The 21,633-nt window shown below is 39.3% G+C and overlaps 1 protein-coding gene across 1 annotated transcript in view; it reads left to right on the top strand.

Annotated features, from left to right (window-relative positions):
* The window catches only part of Slc14a2 (solute carrier family 14 member 2), a 438,498-nt gene that overhangs the window by 7,399 nt on the left and 409,466 nt on the right, over window positions 1-21,633 (top strand). The window contains exon 2 of the mRNA XM_021214198.1: window positions 3,900-4,030. The gene's annotated coding sequence lies outside the window, so the exon portion shown is untranslated. The remainder of the gene's footprint in view (window positions 1-3,899; window positions 4,031-21,633) is intronic.

The following is a 21,633-nucleotide window of genomic DNA, read 5'->3' as shown; positions in this document are numbered from 1 at the left end:
ACCCACTCATCCTTCAAATCACCCAATCCCACACATATTCTCTCTCTCTCTCTCTCTCTCTCTCTCTCTCTCTCTCTCTCTCTCTCTCTCTCCCCAGAAAACAAAGAGGCAAACAAAAAATTTAGAAAAAGTAAATTTCTATATATTTAACTCATTAGCCAACCTCTTTAAAATTCGTTAAAGTTACCTGGAATCCAAGATTCTTATGAACCTGGTCGTGGACATCCTAGGCTATAATCCAGTTATGACCCAATACTGAATTATCTTGCTGTTCATCTTCAGACTAAAGGAGATTGTAGAGGAAGATCTGGGTTCATTTAAAAACAGTTCTTTTTGATTGGCATGTTCTCTTTCTGCAGCAGTCATGAACAGTTGGCACACTGAGTTTTCCTCATTGAATTTGCTGTAGCATTCTAAAAGCATGGGAAACTACCCTCTAGAAATGAAGCAGATCTTGGGTTTCCCCCTACCCTCATTTTAATAGTTTACATATCCATGAGGTTAAATAAGTAGGAAAGAGCCAGGCAGGTGTGGATGGAAAAGCCCATTAGAGCTACACATCTTCTGTCTTGTCAATGACTAGCCCTATGTCCTTACATATTGTACTGACTAGTTTTGTGTCAACTTGACACAGGCTGGAGTTATCACAGAGTAAGGAGCTTCAGTTGGGGACATGCCTCCATGAGATCCGCTGTGGGGCATTTTCTCAATTAGTGATCAAGGGGGAAGGGCCCCTTGTGGGTGGGACCATCTCTGGGCTGGTAGTCTTGGGTTCTATAGATTTTGAAGCTATAGAACAAGCAGGCTGGGCAAGCCAGTAAAGAACATCCCTCCATGGCCTCTGCATCAGCTCCTGCTTCCTGACCTGCTTGAGTTCCAATCCTGACTTCCTTGGTGATGAACAGCAGTATGGAAGTGTAAGCAGAATAAACCCTTTCCTCCCTAACTTGCTTCTTGGTCATGATGTTTGTGCAGGACTAGAAACCCTGAGACACATATTAACTGTTGATTCTACTCACAGGTTTTTAATCTTAGGAAATTATGATCTGGGGATTTCTAAATGAGCATAGCTTTCTACCAAACTGTGAACAGGGCAAGACAAAGCTCCCCCTTCCCGAGGTAACAATCTGAAGGCAACATTCCTTTGCAGAAAGCAAAGATGAGCTCTCCATGTCACAGTACTACCTACTGTGTAGTAGAAGTGACATTGGAGATGTGCATGTAACCTAATTGTAGGAAGGGGGACCACGGAAAATGTCCTCAGCCACCCCGACTTGAGTCCTGGCTTTGCCACCTACTCCTCATATGACTTTATCAACTTATGTTTCTGAACTTCATATGTATTGTCTGTAACATGGTATCTGCTCTGTATGTATACTCTATTGAGTATAAGATGACCTAAAATATGGACATCTGTACTCATATACTGAGTTCTCAATAAAGGGTAGTTTTTATTACTCTACACTTTATTAGCATGTAAATCCTCAACATTCTCTAACACAAATAAAAAAAAATATGAAGACTGAGGTTTTAAATAACAGACAAGAAACTTACTTAGGAAAATTTTAAGTGGAATTTTACTTTTGAAAGCAAGAGGGAATATTTTCACATTTCCTCCTCTGCCTTGGTTGTGACCTGTGGTACCAGGTAATGCTCAGAGGAGCTCTGGAAAACACAAGAAAACGCCTGTTTTATCTTGAGTCTTCTGTGAAGGAACCTATCTATCTTCCATCTGGTGTGGGAGTTCTAGAGCCCACCCTTCGCACTTTTTAAAATTCAACTGTGAACAACAGTTATCTAGATGCTTTCCGGTGCAAAGAGCAACTAAATAAAACAATGCTTGCCTTCCTCTCCCTTTCCGAAGCCAAGGTCTCTGCTGGGAACTCAGTTCTCAGAGTTTCTTCTCAACCTACAGAAAGGCTAACCAATCTCAGGTGAAATAAAGAGAAAGAGAGGAGGAGGGGAGGGGAGGGGAGGGAAGGGGGAGGGGGAAACAGAGAGGGAGAGGGGGGGGGGGGGGGGGGGGGGGGGGGGGGGGGGGGGGGGGGGAGGGGAGGGAGGGAGGGAGGGGGAGGGAGGGAGGGAGAAAAAGAGGAAATAGACCTGCACACCAAAGCCTGTGATAAAGAGTAGGGTGAGTTTCCCAGTTCAGAGCAGGTATTTAAAGTGTTATTCTGTTTCGAATGCCTATTCGGAAGCCTCAGATAAAAACTCTACCACGAAGAATGGAACTACAAATTGTCACCTTGATCTTCTAGCTCAACCCACATGTCCACCTGCTTCCTCTCTGCCTCTCTGCCTCACCCTCTGCACACTCTGCCTCACCCCCTGCAAACCCTGCTCTTACCCCTGAAACTCTGCTCTTCCCCCTGCACACTCTGCTCCTCCCCCTGCACACTCTGCTCCTCCCCCTGCACACTCTGCTCCTCCCCCTGCACACCTTGCTCCCCTGTACTCCCTGCTCCCCGCCCCCCCTACACTCTGCTCCTCCCCCCTACACTCTGCTCCTCCCCCAGTTCCCTCTTGCTCTTCTGCTTTTCCCTTCCTACTGCAATCATAAATACCATTGCTGGCTTTTATTCATCACTCTCCCTTTGCCAGACATTGTGCTAAATGCCCACTATATGCATAATTATTTAACCTGTCCAACAAAACTGCGATTTACAAAATAGTACTTTCAGGACAAGAAAAAAATTAAAAGGCTGCTACTCAAAGATTACAATGTCTTCAATGAAAACAGACCATACATGAGTGGGTATCAATCATCTCAATGGAAATGCTTTTATCCTGAAATATAAAGAGGCAACATAAATGGAATTTGTGTTACCTTAATGTCATTGTATGAGGATAACAGTAAATGGCTTCAAGTGCTTATACATGTGGATTTGATATATCAAGTTTAAAATAAGCTTGTTATTTTTTTTAATGGCTTATTTTTATTGAATTATATATGCAATTCATGGTTGTGTGTTTTTCTGTGGTGGAGTTACTTAATAACTACCTTGGAGTAAAAGGAAGGAAGGTAGACTATTTTATTAATGTAACCCTTATGCATAGTTCAGCCCAACATAGATTAGACTTTTGCATATATGTTATTTCTATGTAAGGCACATGCCATATTGTTTGTGTAAACAGACTGTGATCCATATTCTCAGGAGTTCTTTGTACCCTATAAGAAACTACAGAAAGCCTAAGGAATGTATGACTGTGGTCCGCTTTGGAAGTACAGCAGAACTGTACTTCAATCCAGGCCTTGCAACCTCATAGCTATATGATCTTGGGACAGTTCTTTAGCCATTAAATTCTTTCTTCTGTAAACATGGAATAATGATAGATGCTTTCCCCAGTCATTGTGAAGGTGGATTGAGGAAGCAAATAAACACCTAGTATAGAATACACAGTACGCATTATCTGGTCCTCTTTCTCCACAGTCCTTTCATTTTTATAGCAATGTGCTTCAGTCTACACCTGCACTGATACTGACGTACATGATATAACATGTATGTACATATGTGCATGCTTTTGTGCACACTTATGTTCATGTATGGAACCACATTCATAAGAACATACAACTATGGAATTCCACATATACCTCCCACTGCAATATCAAGCTTCACTTCAATCCATGTGGAACGTTGTATAGAACCTTACTTAAGGAGACATAAAAGCTTAAAGTAAAAACCATTTCCCTCTACTGTGCCTGGGTGACAATACCCCAGAAGTCATGGATGTGTCCTAGCACCATCTAGTGGGAAAGTCCATTTTCTACCCCATGATGCTGAATAGTGTGGTTCCAGTCATTGCTGCCACTCACCATTTTTGAGGTGGGGAAGGGGAGTGTCCTTCCATTACCCCAAAGAATGCCCATACTGAATGAGGTGATCTACACTTCTCTCTAGGTCTTTCCTGTTTTCTTCCTGAGTGTTTCCGGATGTGAGTGCATTGCATTGACATCTTCCTGCCTCTGTTGACAAGCAAGGACAAGGCTTGGAGGCCCTCAGTCTACTTCATCAGCCGGACCTGAGTGACTGTGAGTCCAAGCTTCATTTTGAAGTCTGTGTCTTCAACTCCCAGAAGGATACTTGTGTGTCTTATAAGAATGGCTTTATGAGCTAGGCAGTGGTGGCACACATCTCTAATCCCAGCACGTGGGAATTAGAAGCAGTGGGTCTTCTGAGTTCTAGGCTATCCTGGTCTGCAGAGTGAGTTCCAGGATAGCCAGGGCTACATAGAGAAACTTTGACTCAAAAAAACAAAACAAAAAAAACCAAAAAACCAAAAAAGAAATTGCTTGATAAATCTAAACATGGGAGCATTTTAAATTATTTTCTCTGACAGAATAAAAAGTCTGGCCAGACAGTGGTGGCTTACGCCTTTAATCCCAGCACTTGGGAGGCAGAAGCAGGCAGATTTCTGAGTTCGAGGCCAGCCTGATCTGCAGAGTGAGTTCCAGGACATCTAGGGCTATACAGTGAAACCCTGTTTCAAAAAACCAACCAACCAAACAAACAACCAACCAACCAAACAAACAAACAAAGAATAAAAAGCCCTACTTTGAAGGAGAATGTTGATGTTTACACAGTTCCATAGACCATCCGTTTCCAAGACATTGGCTGCCATTGGTGTTCTTGTGGTGATGAAGGAAACCAAATGGATTATAGAAATTGTTCCTACGTCTCTTTGATTATCTCATGGTCATTTCCTTTAGTGGGTGGGATTTTATGCACCAAAAGAGTCAACAGTGGAGAAAACCCAGACCATTGCAGCTGTATTTGTACAGATGATCATTATGCACATGTGCTATCTTATTCAAAATCTGGGAGGTGACTGAGAGACGCTGCCATGGGTGAGGTAAACACAGCAATTCATATTCTGATTAGTTAATTGGGCTGAAGAGCTAATAAATGCTATGAAATTCATTCAAACCATTACCAATATTCCAATGAAATGATCAGACAAATTAATTATCCTATTTAGGCTTCTCGCTTGACAGTATGTCATATATAAGTAAGTGGAAAACCATTGATCTTCATTCTCAAATTAACCTGTCCCAAACACCCACTCAGGTTCAGGGACACTTGTATTGGTATAATAGATTACCCCACTGCGCCACACAAAACATTCCTATACTTATATACGCTAGCTCTGTTCCCAGTACTTGCGATAAAAATGGCAGAGTTTTCTACCTAAAAGCCCCCATAATCCAGGAAAAAAATAAGAATAAGACAGCAAATAAATGAGAATTAGGAATGAGACTTATCAGTTGAATATATTCATCACAATATTTCAACTACTTATATAAGCCAAATCTTGTAGAAGAAGGCAAAAATATGGGAAAGACATCATGTTCTACCTTTCTCCCCAGTGCAATACATTAGAAGCACATGAACATAGTCAACACATGGCGAGAGCATAGCTCATCTGAAAGGGCTGGGTTTGTTTTGGCAAAGGTTGAATGCCCAAAGTTTGCCTTCTGATTCATAGGGTAAGTTCTGGGCTCCTGCATCTCGTGAGGGATGTGTCAGAATGTCAGTCTCGGGGTTGGGGAACTGTGAAGGGAGAAAGAAAAGCCCTATGCTCTCACTATGCTTGAGATGACTGATTTACAAACAGGTTCTATATCAGTGGTATGTGCTTCTCTGAGAATGGTCTTTGGCCCCTACGTCTCTTTTGCAATATTACAGTCCCTGATATTCCCTTCTTCAACTCAGAAATCACGGATACTAAGTTGATCTGTATAGACAATTTCATGTACTATAATCCATCATCAGGCTGTATGCTAGAGTAGGGTGGGGGGCATAATTTTATCTTTTACTTGGTGCTCAGACAACACGCACATTGATTTCTTGGCTTCCATGTTTGGTGGATGATCATTTGTGCGTTTCCTGTATTGTCTTTATCCAGACTGTATTTCAGAAGAATCTACACTAGCTCATCATTAACAGCAAACATTTATTGAACATTTATGGGCTGTGAATCAGGCTCTAGGCTACAAATTGGAGATAATAAGAAAAGTTTAATGTTCTTCTCTACCCCGGGGGGATTTTTCTATCTATGTGACCATGTTTCTTAAACAAACAAACAAACAAAAACAGTAACAGCAAAAGATATGTAACAGATTACACTCTGGGAGCACTACAGGCAATAGTTGTTTCTACTCAGAGAAGACAGAAATTGGTGAAGGCTAGATGGCCTGCGAAGGTGTTAGTATCGCAGTGACTTCCTGAGAGAAGTAAAGGATCTGTGTATAGGATCCTGAGTTTGAGATGTTTTTGAAGGTCTCATTAAACAAAAGAAAAACCACAGTACCTATATTTTAAGCTGCAATTACCTCATTATTCATGGAGTAAGGCTAAGAATCCACGTTCAGTGCTTTTTTTTTTTCAGTGCACATCACCTTACACATGGAGGGAAAGCCAAACAGTCCACTAACTTTGTCACTAAGATCCTGTACATCGGACTGTATGACTGCCTTGCTTTACTTAAATTTTTCCCTAATATTCTCCTGCTTTGAAACCCCTTTTCAGAAAAAAATGGGTATTTGATGGCTTCTCAAAGCTAAACTATATTTTAATATATCAGAAGAAAGGGGCACAGAAAGTAACTTGTGTTGGAGTTTGACCACAGAGAGGATGCTAATCTCGGAAAGGAAATCACAGTATATGATAAGTTTTGGGTTGTTGTTGTTGCTGTTTTACTATAATAGAGAGATATTCAGATTTTTTGAAGATTAATAAGTTACTAGTCATTTTGTAGCTCTTACTAGTCCAGACAGATATGTCTTTGTCTCACCTGATTAACTGAAAACACTGTAGGAAGATTGTGGAAGGATTATTAATATTTTTAAAGGAAAGGTCTAGGGGCTTTCCTAATACTAGTTCTTTTTCTTGATCTCTCTGTGACTCTTATAGCTTTCTCTTTTTTCCTTTTTGTAAACCTCTCTGTATTATAATTAATTTTGACTTTGGGAAAATAGAGGCAGGGAAGAAATAAAATCCACAGATTCTTCCTTTCATTTCATATAGAAATATCAACTGTGTGGAGCACACGGCATGCCACAGATAAGTCTTCATAAAGACAAGCTAATCTTTTTCCATTGTAGAGGAGATTCTTAGATTTAATTTGGGAAAATATTTAGTGAATTTGAAATATATGTTCACTCAAGGATATTCTTCTTTCACAAGACATATCTATAGGTATTAGAGACTAGGAGGTAGGGTTGCCATCTCCAGTTATTTCTTTTACTGTAGTGAAAGATTCATAAACAAAAACCTACCCCTTAGGCCATTTTAAGTGCAGAGTTCAATGGCATCCAGTATATTCACATTGTTATACCATCTCCACCACCATCTACCTCTAGAGCTTTTAGTACTATTAAACTGTAATCATAAGATAATAATTCCCAGGCTCTACATCTCTCAGGCTCTGGTAGCCACTGGTCCACTTTCTGTCTCTAAGAATGTGAATGCTCTAAGCAATTATAAAGATGAAGTCACATGGCAGCTTTTTTAGCTCTCTTTTTCTCCATGGCTTAGTTCCCTTTGCAAAGGGCTTAGTTTCTGTCTTCAAGTTTGACCCCTGTAGTGTGGGCCAGCACTCCCTTCCTCTTTGAGGCTGAATAATATTATTTGTAAACATACACAACATTTTATTGTGTAGCACATCAGGGCTTGGGCAAGCAAAATGTTCATTACCATGTCATCCATCTATGTCCATTTTTTTTTTTTTTTTGGTATTTTTCGTAACAAGATTCTCTTTATATTATAAAATGTATAATGGTGCGTTTTGAGAGCTTCAATATTGATGGTGCTAAAATGAATATGCCAGGCGATTTCAGCCAGAAAATATTCGTTCAGAGACGTGTATTTGTTCTGAGAACAAGTAAAAGTAACAGCATGAATTAAAAAAAATTTTTTTCTAATATATTTTAACTCTTCCTTTCTTCTAAGTCTTTGAAGCAATTTAGCAATGTCAATTCAATGTCACCAGATCACCAACCTTACAAGAGGCTCTTCACAAAAGGGGCACAGAGGGTCAAAAGACTCTGTGAGTGATGCTTCCAGCAGCATCCATCCCAGAGTCTCTTGATACACAACCATTTAGAATTCTCTAAGGAATCTCACTGCTTCAAAGAAGTCTTTATTTTCCAAGGACATCTGAATTCTGAATCATGTTTCGTTATTTTTGTAATACTTTGAAATGTTCGTATTAAAACAAGATAAAATGTTTAAGAAGGTGGCAGAGATCAGAGCATCCGAGACTGTAAAATCTCAGTTCCTTTTGAGTTGAGCTGAGTGAATTGTGATCCACAGACAAATAAATTTGCCTCAATTTTCCCATTTCAGGACAAAAGCATTTATATTCAGTCAGAGTATTCATTTGATACTTTCTGGAGAATTCTTTAGCTGTGCTCAAGTGTTTGTCTACATAAAGAACTTGGAAAAATTGATGCAGTAAATAATTTCAATACTGGTTGTCTGCTTTTATTGTGGAAAGCACGGTTATGTTATTTAAATAAATTTATTTAAATAAAATGCTGTTTAAATAAAGATTTCTCCTAATCCTTTGCTCTTTGGAGGAAGAAGTATATGAATGCAGTTAAGGCCTTTGTGAGAAGCAAGTTCACTGCAGAATACAATTACTAACCCTGAAACCCAAAGTGAGAGAACATGGTGACCATGGGAAGGAGATGGGTGGAAGAAAATCCTCAAGGTTCAGGGAAAACACACACTCTTGGAAAAAGGTGCATTTGTAAAAGACCAAAGAGCAACAAAATGCAAAAAACAAAAAAAAAAAAACAAAACAAAACAAAAAAAATCAATGCCCAATTTTATGTCTTTTCATATCTAATTTTTCTTTTTAGTTTTAACCTTCATTTCCCCAAATTTCCAGAACATACACCTTTAATTTGCTTTTGAGTAAGCAATGTAGTTATTACCTACAAGGAAACAGAATGCATTAAACAACTAAATGGTAGAATGGAGAAAATTCTTGAAGTGGAATATAGTAAATGAATATTGATGGGGGAAGACCACAGAGAGGAAAAGCTACCAACAAGTAAAAAATCAAATATCAATAAATGAGGAAGCCATCCAAGACTGAAGAACAATCTCCAAGGCCCATGCTTGTGAGCAGTGAACATTTGGAATCTCAGATCAAGCAGCCAAGTTAAAACGGTCAAGGGACTTTCAGTTTTCTGGTGACCAGTTTTTATAAAACAGGAGTGTAAATGGGCAGTTAGATGACATTGTCAGATGAAAAATAAATGATATTTATATAGCAGACAAAGCCACATAGGATGCAACTAGAAAGAACTTGATCTTGGTATTGATTAAGCAGCTTATTTGGAGGTTGGAAAAAGTGTCATTTGGTCTTATTTGAAGCAAGTCTAACACCAGTGGCCACCTGCACTAGTTTGTATCTAGAAAAATCCTATCAAGAATGACTATCATGCCTTTACTTTTTCTATTAAAGTTATCCAGGCCTTAGTTCCTCAGAGTCTGGGTCCCACCCTTCCTCAGTCCTAAGCTTCTGGATTCTGTTAAGGGGAAAATTGTTTGCAAACAATGTTTCAAGCAACCACCAATTCATTACACTGAGGCAGAATTTTGAACTTGTCCAATTCAAATCTGCTCTTGGCTCATAAAGGAGTCTGTGAGGGAACCTGTTATGTCCCTATTGTCACAGTCTTGAGCCCTGTAACAGGACATGAAACCATCTGCAATACACTCAACCACTAAACCTGCTTAGGACATTCGACAACATGGTATTGTGTCCTTTGATTATAATATTTAGAGACCAATATTAAACTAATAGAGACCAATATTAAACTAATTTGAGCAAATAGAGGGGATTGTTGAAATCTATATTAATTCTGGGGCTGTATTCAACGCATCACAGATCAGCTGTCTCAAACAATAGAAATTGACCTCCCAAGACTAGAGACTAGATATTCAAAGTCAGCTGTTTGTCATTTTGGTTTCTTTTCCCCCTGAGGTTCTCATTATTTTGTTTGCAGATGGTGATCTTTGCTCTGTGTCTTCAAATGACCTTTCCTTTTGAGTAAATGTATCTGGTATCTCTTCTGTAGGTAGAAAAATCTTCTTTGTTAGAATACCAAGCATATTAGATCAAGACCCACCTTTGTGCCTCCTTTGAATGTAGTCACTGTTTTCAATGTTTGCCTGTTCAAGCACAGGGATTTTTGGATAGCATAATTCAGTCAACAACAGGATTGTCTGATCAACATATTTAACTGATAGAGGTGGCAGTAGGCTGGAAAATTTATGACTTGAATATGGTTAAGATTTTCTAAATGTCATCTTTGTTCCTTTCATTGTGTGTCACTGTTCCACAACAAGCAATCCTGTAGGAGAGAGCAAGAACATTCTAGCAGTCTGACTCCATATACTTAATACAGGATTTGAGAGGAAAATAAGTGCCTTGCCTTGCAGCTTGAGTTTGAAACTCGCAGAGCTAAGCCTCCGATTCTGCTGTTAGCATCAGGTCCATCAATCATCAGTTGTCATAAGGCACTATGATTGATCCAAGTTCAGTAAGTGGCTCTCTACCAGATCAGTTAGTTACTATAGCCAGGGAGTCAGGGTCTTACACGATGTCAGCCTGTTTCTAAAACAGTTGAGAATGTTTGGGTTAGGAGAAAGAGGTCTCCCAAAGGAGTATGCTAGGGAAAATATAGGCCAGATATTCAGTGTATCATAGGGGACCAAAGGTAGTCAAATGAGCAGAAGAGTTCCAGTATAATATAAGAAATTTGGTGGTCATATTAGAATCCTGGGAAATCAGCAAGATTTGGGTTAACCTTAAAGATGCTGGAAACTCGCCAAGGGACAGGAAGCACAAGCAAGATGCATATATTCATAAATGGGCACTTTAAGGAATCAATAGGAATTTTGACATGGTAGAATATAAAAATTGAGGCCAGAGAGCACACATCCTCAAAATAGGCAGTTTGGGAGGGCCATAGTAGATCAAGAGTGAGCATGTCATTTTGGCTCTTTTCCCAATTAAACAACAAAGCTCAGAATTTCCATTAAGATGAAGATATGAAGGGGGGGGTGGAAAGTATAATTTGTGGTTGGTTCTCTGAGAAAGCTTAAAATTCCCATGTGATGAGTAGAGCTACAGGAGTCTGGCCATGATACTGATGAGGATTCTGGGATGGAAACATCACCACTTTGATTTTATTTAGTCACTTGTTTGAGATGAAAGGATTTACATCAGTGAGCTTTTAGGACCCTGACAGCCTGACTGGTTTCTATTTATCTTTCTGTTCAACAAGTATGTGTCTTGAGTACTGGCTATCAGCTCTATCTGGCCTCTTTAATGACCTGAAGTTGGAATCCTTATTTGGCACAGATCCAGTCCATGAAAAACAAAAATGCAGACTAGTCATCATGGCTTAACTGTGAACAATTGGATACCAAATATGACGTCACCACAGAAAGAATAACATATTAGAGATGGAGATGGTTCTGTTATATGTGCTTCAAGAAAGGAGCATTTCATTGTGAGTTTCCACTGGATTGAAAAGATGACTGTGACTTCCATAGGCAAAGTCAAGGAGGGAGAGTAGTTATGGAGACCAGACCTGGGCACCAACTGGAGGGAGTCTGAGCAAGCAAGGAAAGGTGGGGTAAAGCCAATAGCATCCAAGACAAAGGCACTAAGGCTTGCAAAGACCGACTTTCCTTCTGATAGCACCACACAGTCGTCTGTTAAATATTATACATGTTAACCCACGTCTGAGACTTTCTATGTCACCTGCTATTCGTCAACCTCTTCTCTAAGCTCTAGCCCTACATAGAAAGTCTCTCCCTCTCAACTGCAATATTTCCCAAAGAAACTCAGCAGGAGGCAACTGAAAAAGAATACCTGCTTTCTCAGTGTTATATATACTCAGCCAACTCCTCACAAGTAACACGGGAAAGCATGCGAGAAGACCATCTCTACCAACTTACACATCATCGTAGACCATCATGTCCTAAGGTTTTGGAATTTTCCAGTAGTTCTAAGGGGTGAGGCCTTTATTACCATCTCCATTTCTCTAAAAATGAAGTGAGGCTTACAAAGCTGGTGTGTCCTCTATGAGATCCATAGATAGTTAGTGAAAGAGCTGGGAATCTGACTGCAAACAATGAACATCTGTATGTGTGACATCACACTGAGGGCTTGGGAAGGACAACAGCCCATCCCTGTGTCACAAATGTCAGCTGCAATTTCACAGATTATCCAAAACCTTGCCAATTTGTGTAAAGCCCTCCATCATTCTTACCATTTTTTTGGAGGGCACAGCCTAAATATTGGAAGGCTTCAGAGTAGGGTTTTATTGTAAATAAAATAGGGATGTTTTTTCAAAATAAAACAGGAGGGAGCATTTCAAGTATAAAAATTTCAAAGAACAAGTAAATCCATGAGTCAAAATGGAGTGAAGCAGGGCTGGAAGGCCTGGGAGGAAGCAGACTTAGAGTCAAGGATCCAACCTTGACCTTAACCAGTGGACGAACCACAGTTTCTACGGTCCTCAGTTTCCGACTGAGACAAATACTCTTCTTTTGAGACATACTAAATTCTTAGCAGAGTGCCAAGTGGAGAGTACCCATTGAAGGAAAGTTGCTGTATTACTTACTTTTTGTTTGTAGAGTGAAAATCTAACCTGTATCTTATGCACAGTCGCCGCCTCTCCCATGAGAAACTTCACCCACTAGACAATTTATCCTGCTGGCCTTTCTTCCACACAATGCACACATTTCACTAAAGAATACAACTAAAGAATACAAACTGAAACCCATCTTTGATGAATTTGTACAGTGTCTTGTCTCTTAACTAGAACAAAAGAAAAGAAAAAGTTCCTTTTTGTTGTTCTGCATTTTAAATACACTTGGGAAACCCATCATGAGAAAACCTTATTTCTGGTGAGGAATGAATGAGTAGCTAAAGAATAAATAAGTTCTTCCCTCCACCTTTCACATAGGTTTTCAAGTGTTTGTGTGTGTGTGTGTGTGTGTGTGTGTGTGTGTGTGTGTGTGTGTGTCTGTGTCTGTGTCTGTGTCTGTGTCTGTGTATATATCATTTGCTCCCTTGGATGGATTTCCATGAGCAGACTAGGACATAGCTATTCTCTTTCCCACTGACCAATGAAAGGGAAAAATATCTTCTCCCAGTTACTCGAAGCAGACAGCTGCCCTTGAAGACCAGATGATGGTCAGCTACCTCGGACAGAGCTCTGAAGCTGATACCCCCTCCCCCCCCAACTTCCCACCCCAAGACTCCAGACTATTCTGCACTTCAATTGGTCTCCCAGGGGAAGTGGGGCTATAGCTAACCCCCTTTGGTGAGACATTAATATAAACACAAACTGCCTTGCGATCCACTTCAGAGAAAGCCACTTCAATCCACTCAGGCACCTTTGACTTTATTCTCACTAATTCCAGTCCTCCTTTATAAACTTTAATAAGAGCATGTTTTCATCTGGTCTCAAGGGACTAATTTATTTATTTAAAGTAATAATACAGTTTTAGCATAATCCCTTGTTCCCAAGAAGTAAGGAGATCCTTTGAACAATTTGTTTTTCCCATCCTTGAAGTGTGAGGGTAGACCAAGAAGCAACTGTGGGGAGTCTCAGAGTCCACTGTCATGACAACAGCTAGATTTTCTAAGCTGCTTAGCCATCACCCTCAGGGAATAAAGCATTAGGAAATAGACTCCACACTCTTCTTCTTTCTCTCACATGGCTACAAGTTTCCCCTTTTCAAGAACCATAAGCTAGAATGAGACCCCAGCTCAGCTAGGTTTTAAAATAGCAACTGGGACTCAGTTCATTCAAGACTTCAGAGTGGAGGAGACCTATAAGAGGCAAGATGGCTGTAATGGCTCTGCATTTTTCTTCAAGGTGTGGAGTCAAAGGGTGTGTGGACCATCTCTAAGAGCTGGGAAAGTGAGCATGCTTTAGGAAACAGGAAGAGTTCCAAAATCTTCATCTTCATTGGTCTTTGAGGGACAGAACCATCTCCAATAGGAAAACCAGTGTTATTTGATATTTATCTGCTGGCCAATGTCTTAAATAGTTTAAATGAATTATTGCATTTCACTCTTATATGAAGCATATACTACTATTATTATTTCAATATTGTAGTTAGATAGAATGAAGTCTATATAAATTAGACATGTTGTCTAAAATTAGAGACCTAGTAAGCAATCATTGGCTGTAAGGCACATGTGAATCCACTGTGACTCTCAGGCTGGACTGGTTGGTGTAGGATGGTGGGGGTGGCTGTAGCAATTAAGAATAGTTTGATGTCAATTAAGTTGCCTAAGCTATTTAAGCAAATTGGTCTTTCCTCTTCTCTGCTAATAAGAGTCCAGAGATGGGTAGCACTGGGTACGTACTCAGAAACTCTGTGAAGCACTTTTCCTTCATCCTTTTCCTCATGCCTCCCGCCTGATAATAAGGCCACCCATCACCAGAGATCAAATCGGTTTTCAAGTCAGGAAGAGAAGGGTTGATGCTAGTACTCTCTCACAGCCAATGTGTCAGATCAGCATTCCTTGGTCAAGAAGGGGATGAGCCGTATGAGGCCAGTATAAAAATGAAGTCTTATAATAGACCACTATGGAGCAGATAACACATCAAGAACAAATATTTATTTCTCATATCTGGGAAGTCTAAGATGAAGGTACTAGCATTCGGTCTGATGATGGGCATCTTGCATCTTATTATAGCAGCAGGAGCAAGGGCTGCAGTCCCATTAGTGAGACACAAGCCTCCATGCCTGGTTACCTCTTAAAGGATCTACCTCTTTTGTCATCACAATGAAAGAACCTGAATTTGGGAGGCAATACACTCAAAGCAAAGACAGTGAAGCTTGCTAAGATCTGGATCCTTGGGCTGTGTGTGTGTGTGTGTGTGTGTGTGTGAGAGAGAGAGAGAGAGAGAGAGAGAGAGAGAGAGAGAGAGAGAGAGAGACTTGTATTAGAGCAGGATATAAGTACCAGTTCGAAAGCCACTGTTTCTCTGCACAGGTATATACTGCTGCTCCCATACTCTGTCAGTCATACTTTCTGACTCCCGCCTTTGAATGAGATGTATATTTTAGTTACTATAATTTGTTAAGTTTCAAAGAATTTGTTCCATGCCTTAGGGCTGCATTCCATAGCAGGGAAGGGGATTCTAGGTTCATGTATGAGAAGTTTTGTGTTCCATTTAAAATAGATTGTGTCACTTTAAGTAGATAATAGAAGAATTCTTCCTTTTCTATTTCCATTTTCTCATTACGAATGTCTTTTCTATAAGACAAAAGAGAATCTGTCATTGATTAAAGGGATTAAGAATAAGAACAATGAAAATGAGGATCATGTTAGTGACAGAATATGGGGTGATTTATTATTATTACAACATTTTCTTTAAAGTTAAATTGTATTTTGGTCAACAAGAAAAAGAAAAAAATATTTCAGATCATTGAACAAGAATATATGACCTAATTATCGTGACAGTGGCAAGTCTTCATAAATGTAATTGTCAGAAAATTTCTGAAGATGGAGCTGTTTGCAGAAGGTTTGCGTCTCTCTGTGTTGTTCCTGGACTGTGATATAAGGACCCCCTCTTTGCATAAGTGGGACTCATTACTGTCAGGTGAGCCTTCTGGTTATCAGGTTCTTCTGATTGTTTGAAAAGGAATTTTAAACGCTTGGTGACATCTAGGTTACAGCCATTCATTTCCACTGAGCCAGAGAAGAGGTCTTCAGTGCCCTTTAAGAGTGATTCCTTCATGGAGTATCTAGGTCTGACCTCTCTGTTTCCAAACTGGCAGTGGAGAAGATGCATTTCTCTATCCTGAAGACTAGCAAAGAACCCAGAGTATCTCTCTGAGGCTTTTCTCTCCAACTTGTCCCGTACATCAGATTGTCTCTTGCCTTCACAGGACACTGATGTAAACGTCATTCTAAACCCTTGATCTAAGCAAACTGGTTGCGCTCAGCCCACTGGAGTCCAGAAGCCTGCTAAATGCTATACCATGGGTAACTGCCCCAATGCATGTTGCCTACATTCCTGCTTTCAGGACAGAATGTGCAAAATCTTGGACTCTGTTCCTTTAATATCAGACATTTCTGCCATGCAGCTCTCTATGCTCACACAACCTTGACTGTGCAGCCCAGTTCACCTTTCCAGGGTTCCCAAGACTTTTTCCAGCACACAGACCCATTTAGGAGCTGCCTCTAGAAACTACTTTCTTGAGAAAGACTCAGTTTGATATGGTTGGGGGGTGGGGAATCTCTCCTTACTTCTGTAACATAAGTCTGTAGTATTTTCAGAAAGCAAAGACAGTTTCAGTAGAAAACATTTAGATATATTTGTATGACCCAGAAGTCTGTCCATTTACTGGCTACTTCTAGTAGCACTCAGGAACACATGGATGAAAGCTCAGTCACACCTTACAGAGAGACTGGGATCAGAAATTAACAACTAAAGAGTTAAATGTATAAGGAGAAAAATACGGAACGGTGGAGCTGAAAGTCAAGCCAAAAGCTGGTCCCATAAGCCAATCGTTTTTCTTTAGGTCTTTTTCTCTGCTGTCAGCCTCCCCTTCCCTGGTTTGTCCAGTGAGTTAAGTGAGGACTTCCAGATCTACCTATGTCTGCTAGGAAGTCTTCTGACACTTAGAATGCCATTAACTCCAGTTCTACCTTTTTTTCAAGAAAGAGGTGTTCTTGGAACGCTACTCGGTCAACTTCCTGATGATCTTAGAGTCTCTTCAACCAAAAGCCTACTCAGAGCTCAGCATGTTGACTCATGCCTTTCCAAGGGCTCAGGGAGCTGAAGTAGGGGAATTAGAAGTTCAAGGCCAACCTAGATTATGTAGCAAATTCCAGGCCAATGTGGACTACATGAGACTCTATCTCAAAAACAATCCTTTACTAGTTCAAGTTCAAGTCTTTACCTCGTCCCAGAACTTGCTACTAAGTTTCTATTAGAACACTGCACCCTATATAGTAGACTGGAGGGAGGTATAAGTATGTATTCACACTGCTTTGAATTCAAACCGTGAGTACATACGGGCTTGTTCTATGTCCTTGGGTAAGTTAACATCTCTGTGCCACAGTTTCCTTATTTCAAAAATGGGGTCAATAATGAACTGGATCTCAAGCATTTGATTATTTAATTTGCATATAGTTTAGAATTGAGTATAATAAGTTTTTTCAAGGCCATCATCATCATCATCTTTAATATTACCTGTCATCTGATTCTACTCATGTCACATTAAATCCTCTTGCACTTTTATGGTTTCTCTTCTTGTTCCTAATTTCTTGCTTTATGAAGTCTGTATTAAGGTTCTTTGGCTGCCATTTACTGCAAACTTAGTGATCTTAATATAAAAAGGTTATAAGTCAAAAATCTAATATAAGTCTAACTTATCCATAGTCAATGTTTTGGAGGAGCTGTGTCTCTTTCTAAGGGCTCATGGTAGAATCTATTATTGTTCTTTATTAAGTTTCTAAAAGCTGCTTACATTTCCAGAGACATCAACCTTGTCCTAGCTAGTAATTTTTTGGAACTGTTCCATGATCACAGCCAGAAAGTGGTCTAGGATTCTAAGCATTTGGATTCAGTTGTGTCCATTATGATAGTTTAGTTCAAGAAAATCTTTATATTGGGAGGCTATGCTGAACCACAAGCAAAGTAACATTCATAGTTTCTGAGGTTTACCTCTTGGAGAGTCACTTTCTGCCTACCTGTACAAGGTTCTTGGATACAGATCTTTCCCCTGCTAACTTTTCTTCATGAAGCCTGGCATGGAAAAATTTCTCAAAAGGTCTGGGTAAACATAATCCAGGGTTTAATATAAAAGACAAAAGCTCCAGGAGAATTTCATTCCCAAAGACATTTTCTTAATGTTGTTTATACAAACTATTACAATGAGCTGCTATACTTTTTTGAGTTAATATCTCAGAAAGAAAAGCAATATTTTATTCCAAGTTTCAATTATGTTAATTTTTAATAACAGCAGAAATAAGTATTATCAAGAGTGCCAAAGCCAAGAGCATTTTACAGTGTTCTAGGCAGCCTCCTTGGGTACCAATGGAAGTAGGGGTCTTACTATCCCAGGTCTGCCAAGTAAAGGCCTAATGAGTAAAGAGACTGACTCACTTTCACAAAGCAATGGTATAATCAAGATTCAAAAGTTGAAGTAATAAAAGTTTGGTGTCTTCATGATCAAGCTTATGACTCTAATATCTTCCTGTGTTTTCAGCCAGCATACTTTGACCATTTCTGTCTCCATATTAATGGCACAAATAATGGCTAAATCACTGTCTTTCTTGAGTCACTGATATTGACTCTCAATATGATCATAGTACGACTAACACATACATAAATTATATACACTAATGATGTGAGGGAGTGGAGATCATGTTCAGAGAATGGTGAGCACGTTAATTATCTAGATTGTAGGTGTACATGAAGTACTAGGTAGTTTGTTCAAGGCCATCTATGGTATATACTTTTTCATTTCCCTGGTCAGCTTTTACAGAGTGGAAATGATAACACCCCTCAAATAAATGAGTACATGCTTAAAGAGTGTTACCAAGGAAGAAATGCAGCTTTCTCTAGAAAAAAAAAAAAAGGAAATGATGAAGCTAGAAGTCTTTCCTATAATGCCTTAAATTTTTTCCTAAGTATATAAATAAGATTCCATCACAACAGTGAAAACATAAACTGATAGGAGCTTGCCCTTGAAACTGAGAAGAGAGTGTCTACCAGGCCATGGCTATAACATGTCTCAGCCCATTGTTCTAATTACCCAGTGTTCTGCAGGCTATTTAGAAATGTCGAAATATTAGGCAATTTGGACTCCAGCCTTGAAGATTCATTTGGCAAAGCAGAATACCCCAGGCTAACACCATAGGCAACACCCTATGTGATAGAATGCTAGCAACTGCACTTTAGATTCCTTTTAGACTGTTACTTTTAAAATTCTGTTCTAAGTACAACATAATTGGCTGAGTCGCAAGGGATTTTGGAAAACCCACCCCCTAGGTAGTCTGCTTCAGGCTAGATGTTGTGAGAGATGAAACTGAGCTACTTAGAGGCCACTTGAAAGACATGCCCAGGGAAGCACAAAAGGACACTGTGGTTCATAATGTAATTGAGTGTCAGGCTATCTATCATAGGAGGCTTCCAGTATTGGTTCCAAAGGAGGCCATCAAAAGAATGGCAAGCTGTCAAACTCCAAGTTTTCTTCTGTTTACATGCCTACATGGGAGTTTTTGCTTTGTTATGGTCAAACATTTTCTTCTTTTTGTACTTTGAGACGATCAGCAATGTGGAACCTTTGTTTCTACTCAAAGAAGTTTTTCTATTATTTAGGCTTGTTCCACCATAGACTAGTTCATGGTACTAAAGTAAAACCTAAAGGCTTGTCTTTCTGCAGGGTTGCGGGAGGGGGGGGTACTGTATTCTTAGAGATTAGACCAATAAGTCCCTTAAGGTCAGAAGCCTCCTACTATAAGCTCATATGACTAATATGTCTTTGTTGAAAATGGACCACCCCACAAATGAAGCTCTTGCCCTTAATGGAAACATTGACTTCTCTATTGTTTAGGGGCCAAGTGTGGAAATGGATAAATGACCACATAGGAACATGGGGAAAATATATATAATCACCAACCCTGTCTCTACTTCATAATCTCTTGAAGACTTTTAGAAAGGCAGGATAAACCTTATTGCTCCAGAGGCAAATGAAGTCACACTACGATTAGGCAATACATTTGACATGACTCACTGAGCCCATCATTTCTTTGACTTAATGAGTTGAGTTTTGTAAATGCTGCTTGGCCTCACTGCCCTCCAAGGGTGTGTGCACTTTTTGTTTCATTCCTAAGTCCTCTTCATTTTCCACCCAACCCACTACCAGAGCCACGATGTCTGTCAATGCTCACAAGCCCTTCATGTAAGAAAACACAACTACTAGCCTACAAACACTGGCCTCTTAATTTCTGGTGCAAGGGAGTATTTTAATCCTATCTATTAGAAAAATGAGAAATTAGCTCATGAGAAGGATTAAGATTAAATATTAGACAGTGAAAGTTTGCCTGGATTATTCATAATCTAGACTGCTTATGAACTTCTGTGTATCTTCAGATCTAGTTTACTCACATGAAAAGCCTGGTTATGAGGGAATTATTCTGATTCAAATGGGAAAAGTAAGCACTTATCATTCAGTTTATGCCTCTGCCAACCACTATCGTTTGCTCAAAATCTCACAACTGTCGATACAATCTAGAGCTGAGAATCTAGGACATTAGCCACTGAAGATTATCTCCTAAAATACCTTCCAAGCACTCACACTGCAGTGGAAAGGCAAGACAACATCTGCTACTCTAGAGGGTTTAAATACACTTCAGAAGACTGCATTTACTTCTGACTATGCGTAGTTCTAAAGCACTCAAATACACCACTTTGTTAAGTTTGCTTACTGAAGAAGTAGTAAGTCTTTACTTGTGCAAAGCATTCTGACAAAATAAAATTAAAAATAAATTCAAATCTCACCGGTTTTTGTCTAAAAATATTGATATTGATATTTTTGTCTAAAAATTGATATTTCATATTTAGGAAAATGAGTCATATGAAAATTCAGACAGGATTGGATAGACAAGCTAGAGAGATACCAATTATTTAATTGGGGAGTGACTGGACTGACTAAAAACATACTGTCCAATTTTCATTTTGGCCAGTGTATCATTTTTGCATCCTCTCTGTATTTGAAAAACAAATCAAGAGTCTTCTGCCCTGTATTCTCTCCTTGGCAAACTAATTTCTATTTCTAGTGCCTATTGGGAAACTGTATGCATACAGACATCCCTTGTATCTAGAACCAATTTATTCTAATAGACTAAATCATGTGTATAGCAATTCCTTGTTACTGACCTTATTCTCTTAGTTTTAAGACTTCATTTTCTTATCCACTGCTTCATTTAATTTCCTTAACACCCAGTGACACATAAGAATCAAATGTTGCTGAGGTACATTGCATTATGACAAAATAGATATAAAAGTTAAACTTGAAAAGTTTAATTATTAACTGATTAATTAGACAAATTAATGAGATTCTCATGATTTTTCTACATGCATCTAATATACATGGCTCATTTGTGACTTCTACACTTTCTTTATTCATTTGTTTTAGGCAGTTTGTCAATGTGCCCAGTGTTACATGGGATTCATGGTCCTTCTCAAATAGCCTCCCAGGTAGCTGGGATTATAGACATGGGCTCCTGGGCTAAGCGTTGCCTCATAGTTTATTAATATTTAATTAACTATAACTATATTACCTCTAGCCTTTCTTTTTATCCTTCCAATTTCTCTCACATTCTTTCTCTCCAATACTTCCCTCTCCAATTGATAGCTTCTTTGATTATTATGGTTTATTTGATTATGTGTATATACCTTTACTGTGTATATATGAATCTATATAAATATACATACATATTAATCACAAGGGCAACCAGTTTGTATTGGATTAATAATTTAGGGGACTTGTCCCCAGGAGAGACTGATTTTCCCTCTCTCATCAGTAACTCCTTGCCTATACTTCTTTGTCTAGGAATAACACCCTG

This window comes from Mus pahari, chromosome 15, assembly GCF_900095145.1.
Source record: "Mus pahari chromosome 15, PAHARI_EIJ_v1.1, whole genome shotgun sequence".
NCBI lineage: Eukaryota > Metazoa > Chordata > Mammalia > Rodentia > Muridae > Mus > Mus pahari.
The sequence above is the reverse complement of the archived record's forward strand: the minus strand, read 5'-3'. Positions and strand labels throughout refer to the sequence as shown.